Consider the following 6,447-nt stretch of genomic DNA (forward strand, 5'->3'; position numbering starts at 1 on the left):
GTGACATGTGCGCTGTCCGCCTCTTATGTTTCCCTTGTGTCTCTTGGCCTGAGTTTTACAGCCACTATTGCCTTAGTGAGATGAGTTGTTGAGTCCAAACTGAAATTTCGTCCCAAATGCTACTACTACTGATTACTCGCAGTAATCAGAAATTTGTACTTATGATACACAAATCAATTACTTTACTACTTTGCCTATTTCACTAACCAGTCTTCACATAAATATATAATAGAGGATAAGGCCATGGAAGTCCGAATGGGTTCTGCTGGTGGTCACACTGGTTGGAACGGCATTTCCTGTTAGTTGTTATGAGAAGTATGTTGGGAGATTGCCACCTTCCTGAAAATCACTGGACAAAGAAGCCATGTGATGGAAAACCAGAGTGCCAAAAGAAGGTGGGTTTGGCAGTTGCTGCTCCATGAGACGAGTTTATTTGCCTGCTCAAAATTCAGACCTGGAAAGGATGAAACCAGATGGAACTCAAAAGCTACATGGCAGAGCACATTTTGGGCACTGGTTCGTTTGGTGCCGTCTTTCAGGTGATTGCTCTAGACAATGTTTGTTTCTCTGTTTGTGTTGTCCATTACCAGCCTGATGTTTAGCGAAATGGTTGCATGTGTAAGCTAAATGCTTGGAAACTGGGAAGACGGTGGCCACTAAGAAGGTACTATCGGGAGCTGCAGCTTATGCGTTCGATTAACCATTCCAATGTTGTCTCCCTCAAGCACTGCTTCTTCTCAACCACAAGTGGAGTGAGCTATTTCTGAACCTTGTCATGGAGTATGTCCCGGAGACGCTCTACCGCGGGTTTAAGAACTACAGTAATGCCAAACAGGGGATGTCACTTATCTACATCAAGATTTACACCTATCAGGTTTGTGAATTGTCAATGAATAAATGTGAAATGTGTGTCTTCCATTGTGCAACTATTCTAAGTCAATTCTACATTGTTGGTGTCTATTCAGGGGGCTCGTGTACATTCATTACTGTTCCCGGAGTCTGTCACAGGGATGTGAAGCCACAAAATGTTTTGGTATGCATCAGCGAATACTTGTTGTGTGCATCACTTATGCAGAGGCCAGGGTCATCCCCTTCTGAAAAAAGAACAAACAGTGAACATATTAGCTTGGTTATCATGTGTTCTCATGCTTGCTTTTGAACTTGCCTTCACTTGCTTCCTTATACAGGTGGGCAGGGCCTTTGGATGGGAATCATCTTCGGTATTTTGGTCCAGGTCTTGTTGTTCGTGGCCATCACACTGCACACCATCTGGCAAAATAAGGTATGTGTTCAAAGGTTGTAACTTTACTAGGCCATTTCTGGTTTCTCAGATTTAGGATCATGTGTGTAAGTATAAAGTAAACCATGTTTCGTCAACTGAATATGTGTATGTATGCATAGGCAACAAAGTTGAAGAACAGAGTCTTCACTTCTTCTCTTCCAGCGGATATCCTAGCAAAGTGAAGATATGGATAGGTGCTACTGAAGTAGCCAACATATGCTTAGTATGGAAGAGAGCGTGCCGGTGTACAAAATAGCGAAGCAAGTGTGATTCTGAGAAAATCCGCATACAAGTATATCGCAGGGTCAATGCTATATTATTCTTAAATTAAAATTACACTAGGTTGGCTTTTAATTAATATATACTTGGAGCATCGATAGATTTACATATTATTTTCAACAGCCTAATTACTCCATGTAACTACCGCATCCATTTTGGTATGTTGTATTGCAAGTGTAAATTCAGGAAAAAAAAACTATGTTGGTTAGTGCAAGCTGCAAATTTTGTTTTTCGGTATGGATAGGTATTGTGGGTTTTAACACACCATGGTTAAAACAAAATAAACAAGCCGTGAGCTTAACTCGAATGATACAGCCACTCAGCTAGGGTGACTTACTGAAATGAATATGTCAAGCAGAAGGAGCTAGAGTGAGATTGTGTTGTACCAGTTATCAAATGATATTTTGAGAAGGAAAGAGTAGTAGTCTAAACATATTAGAAAAACAAAAGTAGATTGGTTTACCCTAAAAGTTTACTCACCCTTATTCTTTATTGTGCAGCAACGATGTTGACAGCCTGGCATCTCTTTGTTCCATTCTATTGACTTCATGTGGCATTATGTATGAAGCCCTTTGAGCACAAATCTTTCTATGGAAGGACCTTCATGGGATTTGGAGTGCTCAATGGCATCTCAATTTGGCTTCTCAATCAGAGTCTATGTTTCAACTCTGTTGGTTTCTATCAGGTAAGCATTGTTCTTTGTTTCTGTCCAAACTTCTAAAAGATGAATGGTCAGTTCTTTTTAGTGTTGGAGTTGCAACTGTGGCTGAAATCCTAATTTCTGAAAATAACTCTGAACCATGTATATATTTGCAGGGCAAGTCGAGTGCATTGGTTGGATCTAGATTCCTGATATTGCATAGGACTCGTCAAAAGGTTAGCACTTATTCTATAATGTGGGTCACATAAAAAATCAAAATTTTAATTTCTGAAATAAGATTGAACCATGTATATATTTTCGGATAACAATTTACCTCTAATATCTATGTACCTTATTATTCTGTCGCCGCTCTTCCGATTTGCTTAGGTACCATTTTATTTCTCCCTATTTAGTGTTTTCTCAAAGTTGTAATCCCATATCGTAATTAATTCCTTATAGTATACTTGCTTTTGCTCCTGTCACCATAACGAACCTATTTAACTCATGACATGTGTAATGGTCATTTGTACCCATTTAATCTCTTCTGGAGCTCTTCATGAATCTATGCTCTATTTGCTGAAGAGGGTTCAGTGCAGTGTCTTCAAAGGTCGGGAAAAAAATGTTATGATGCAGAGGGGACAGCATCTTGAAGGGAGCAATGTTTTGATACTTGCTTTATAGGAATTCTCTTTCTTTGCCTAGAACTTGTGATTTATGGCTGATGTCTATTCCATCTTTGCAGGTGCTTCTCAATTATAGATGGAAAACTTGCCATGGAGGCACATAGCTTGCTGATTTTGTTTCTGGATTGGCCCTTGGGAGGGAGACCGACGCAAACTTCAGCAGGTTTCAGGTGTGCGACCTCTATTCCTTGTGTTTGTTTCCCTCACTGAGCTTGGGCATTGTACATTTTGGTAAATATAGTTAGTTACTTTGTTTACTGGCAATTGTGAATATTCAAAGCACATACATGCTTGGTTTACTTCAGTTAGTACCTGCCATTCAGTAATCAGGTCTAAAGAAAGTGTGCCTCCCTATTTTGTGCACATAAATACTTAGCTTACTGCGACCAAATTAAGTAAACTTATACAATAAGCTTCTTCATTGTTTCACTTGTGGAAACGAAACTACTACCGTGTTAAATTCATTATAGTCATCTTTAAAGGAGTTGTGGTTGGTTGCCATTGTGGTGAAGTAATTTCTTGCTGAAGCACTGGTCTAAATTTATCATTGGTTCCGCTGGTGCTGCATGTAAGTGGGATTACTAATTGTTCCATTGGTTTTGCTCTGGTGAGTTCTTCCCCATATACCTTTGATGCTTTTGCCTCCATACCTTCGAGCTGGTATTTTTTTCAAGGTTTATCATGTTTTTGTGCTAGTGTGACTGGCTCAGAGTTTATAATCATTTGTCTTCTTCAATGAATGTCTGTGCTATGATATTCTGTAAGGCTAGGCACACACTAAGTTGGTTAATGCTTTTGATCTAGCTTGTTGGGAGATAATGAAACAATAATGTTTATCTGCTCACAATGCCTTATATTGATTGTTATGGATAGGTATTTTAATCGTAGGAGATGTCTCCAAAAAAGAAAAAACAACAATTCACTGTTGATTTACTTTGCTATGATTGCTCCCATTAGATTGTCCTTAAATCATGTGCAAAGCTGAAGTATTGTTCGCTGGCTGTCAGCCTGACAGATCAGATGGGATGATGATGCAGAGTGTTAAAAGGCCTAATGGGTTATCTCGTTGGTAGATGAAGCTTGTTGGATTGATTTCAGGCCATTGAAAACAGATGACACCATGCCTCCCCTAGTTAATGAACATGTTTCACTTCCAAGTAATAATGAATTTTGTACTCTCTCTGCTCTGCTGAACTTTCTTTTCTTTTGCCATTTTGGCTGGTATTCTTTCATAGAATTTTGTAATATCTACCTCACTCCACAAGGTCATGCAACATTAAGAATTGCTGGGTTGAAAAAACATAGGATGGAATTGTTAATTCATTATCTCTGTCTGAAGCAAGACATTTTTGGTACACTGTTGAATAGAGTTGATGTATCAGCATGAGTAACATTGCGACATTCTAAGGGTTGGTGCTAAAAACCCACCTAGAAACCATTGTTTTCCCAGCAACTATGTGGTTGATATGTTGATATGATTGTTTACTGGTAGGACAACCAGGAGGTAGTGCAATATCCTTATTAGTTATGCTCAGGGATGCAAAATCCTTACCTAATGATTCCACCCCTTTTTACATGACACTAGCTGCCGCATAGTAAAAATTGTCTCGCCGATGCTCTTTATGACACCAGCTGACAGATTAATGAGTGCACTCATAGAGAACATAACAAGGTATTTTAGGAAGTGCTTGGACTAGGTTCAAATTTTTGACAGTTTTAGGCACGCTTTTTTTTACAGTGTTGGTTTCAAGTTTTTTTTCCAGACACAGTTAGACTTTCTGAAATACAGCCTTGAACTACACATGAAACAATAGTGTTTATTTGGTCACCAGCAAGATGATGATGTGAAACGAATGACTTTGCGTCTTTTAGAGTTTCTACCATTAAATAGTTTCCCATAACAGAATATTTGCTAATATTGGTAGCTAAAAATGAGATACTTATGCTTGTTGATGCCTTCCCTTTTTGTAGTAACATCCATGTGTCCAACATATGTAGAATATTAGATTTTTTGGTTGTTTATTGTAGTTCGTTCTCAAGGTTTGGAAATTCTTTAGCTATATTCCTTGTCTCAAGCAAGCATGAGCAATATCTTCTTTATGCCGCATGCCGCCAAGTTTCTCTATTTTAGATGGTTGTGTATTTTCGCTTCTAAAAAGGGATATATATTTTATTAATCTGACTATAATTTGTGGTAGGTACATACTGAAGGATGTTCGGAGGCTAGCACCTGGTTTAGAAGTTTTGCAATTCACAATAATACCTCATAATTTTGATGATGTCCAGAATGTCAATTGAAGAATGAGCCTATGAACTGCATTGTATTTTGTAATATATCCTTATATATGGTGCTTGTGGCATTTATTTTTGCAATTATAAGTTTACGTTTACGGGTATTATAGAGTCCTTCCTTTTTCCACAAGGGGCAGTAGCCGTGCCATTCGATTCGAAGGACAAAGAGTTGATCACAAAGGGGTAGCACTCAGGATATATACACAAGAGTATAGAACCAAATTATATGATGTAATTGACCACTATTTCTATTAACTTCTCCTGTACAAATGTTCACGAGTTCATATATTAAGTACATTTTATTGTGTCACTTGGGTTTACTCTTTTTTAATGCAAGTTTACAGCTACTCGGAGTTCCTAATTGCAGACTCAACTATCTTGACCTACCGATGATCTAATTTGTGGCATTATTACCTTCAGAAAATATTTGCATTTAATTTCCTTTATGTATAGGGGTATAAGTTCTTACCAAATGTACTCAAATATACGGTTATTGAAAAAATGCAAATATTTTCAACACGAACATGGTTTTAAATGGGTCTTTGCGCCATTTGGCGCAACTGGTCATCTAGTACTATTAAAAGGGGATGAGGTGTTGCTTAATGGTCTACTTTCTCAAAATGCTTAGTGATATGCTCCAAAGCCCTCAACCACTTTCTCAAATCCAAATATGTCCTAAACCTAAAGTCAAACTTGGCCCCGCTGATTTGATCCATCCGGCGCCACTGAGTTCCTTTGACATAGCCATAGCCAGAAACCCTAATCAGTTCGGTCTCACCGATAGGGATTTCGGTCTCACCGAGATGGGATTGCAAACTCTCTGTTTCCCTTCGTAATGTTTCGGTATCACCGAAATGAGTGATCGGTCCCACCGAGTTTGCAATGCAAACTCTCTGTCTCCCTTTCGTAATGTTTCGGTATCACCGAAAGGAGCGATCGGTCCCACCGAGTTTTCCTGACCAACTCTCTGTTTGCTTATTACTGAAATCGGTCTCATCAAGTTTGTGTAGTCGGTCAAAACGAGATAAGGTTTTACCCTAACCCTAGCACATCGGTCCCACCGAGTTGATCATGTTGGTCCCACCGAGAATCCTAACGTTCACATTTTGAACTGAATCGGTCTCACCGAGTTCACTTATTCGGTCTCACCGAGTTGGGTCAAATGTGTGTAACGGTTAGATTTTTTGTGGAGGCTATATATACCCCTCCACCCCCTTCTCTATTCAAGATAGAGCCATCAGAACGTGCCTACACTTCCACTACTCATTTTC

The 6,447-nt window shown here is 39.0% G+C and overlaps 1 long non-coding RNA gene across 1 annotated transcript; it reads right to left on the reverse strand.

Moving 5' to 3' along the window:
• Positions 1-1,186: 1,186 nt before the first annotated feature.
• Positions 1,187-1,851, reverse strand: LOC123493854 (uncharacterized). Its single transcript, XR_006663255.1, has 2 exons — positions 1,431-1,851; positions 1,187-1,269 (listed from the first exon to the last, which is right to left on the reverse strand). It is a non-coding gene; the product is annotated as an uncharacterized lncRNA (long non-coding RNA).
• Positions 1,852-6,447: the final 4,596 nt, after the last annotated feature.

This window comes from Aegilops tauschii, chromosome 5 (genome assembly GCF_002575655.3).
Source record: "Aegilops tauschii subsp. strangulata cultivar AL8/78 chromosome 5, Aet v6.0, whole genome shotgun sequence".
Taxonomy (NCBI): Eukaryota; Viridiplantae; Streptophyta; class Magnoliopsida; order Poales; family Poaceae; genus Aegilops; species Aegilops tauschii.